We start from the raw sequence: 883 nt of genomic DNA, 5'->3' as shown, positions 1-883 counted from the left end.
CTTTGACTAAGAAATATATGGAGTCCTTTCTATTTTCTTGTCCTTTTAAAAGAAATGTTAAAGATTGTACTCTTTCATTTTTGGATTCAAGAGATATCTATGATAAGAATATTGAAGCTAATTAGTTTAAAATCTTTGGCTCATAGCCAGTAATAGAGATATGTGTATGTGTGTGCTTTCATTACTTTTTCTTTTATGCAACAAGAGGAGACAGTACAAGGCATAGATATATGAAGAGTTTAATGAGATGTGAACCTTACACATCTAATTAAGGTAATGCAACATAATCATTCTAACACTGAAAACCATCACAGGTACTTGTTTGTGTCAACATTTCTCAAAATAGCTTGCTACTCGTACTTTTTTGTCTCAAAAACCATGATCCTAACAGAAATACTGTATAATTTGTGTTAGAAAGCTACGTAGTATCCCAATAAAGTATCTAAAATATTTTGAGTCACCTGACAACAAGCGTTTGTAGTCCAACGGTTAGGATAATTGCCTTCCAAGCAATAGACCCGGGTTCGACTCCCGGCAGACGCATCTCGATTTTTAGATTTTCTCCCTTTTTTTAAAAGTCAAAATGACATTGTATAGCCGTTGTAAAAATAATAGCCGAAAAAGTGTATAAATTTTGTATAGTTTTTGTATATGTAAATAGTTTCTGGCGCGATCTAAAAGTGATAATATTTTTTTGTATGCATCTAATTCTTTCTGCATGCCTCGAAAACTTTCCCTTGAGGGAGTCACGGATCATTAGATTTTTTTTATTCATGATTCTGGGGGTGGGGTGTATTTATTTCAGGACGCAAAGGAAAAAAAAAAGTCTACGAAAATGATTTTTATAGTCATGGAAAAAGAAGGCAATTCTTCAAAAGTTCAA

The 883-nt window shown here is 32.7% G+C and overlaps 1 non-coding gene across 1 annotated transcript; it reads left to right on the top strand.

Moving 5' to 3' along the window:
• Window positions 1–471: 471 nt before the first annotated feature.
• On the top strand, window positions 472–543 carry TRNAG-UCC (transfer RNA glycine (anticodon UCC)). Its single transcript has one exon. It is a non-coding gene; the product is annotated as a tRNA-Gly (tRNA).
• Window positions 544–883: the final 340 nt, after the last annotated feature.

Source organism: Nicotiana tabacum, chromosome 24 (assembly GCF_000715075.1).
Source record: "Nicotiana tabacum cultivar K326 chromosome 24, ASM71507v2, whole genome shotgun sequence".
Lineage (NCBI taxonomy): Eukaryota > Viridiplantae > Streptophyta > Magnoliopsida > Solanales > Solanaceae > Nicotiana > Nicotiana tabacum.
This window is presented reverse-complemented; position numbering and strand designations above follow the sequence as displayed.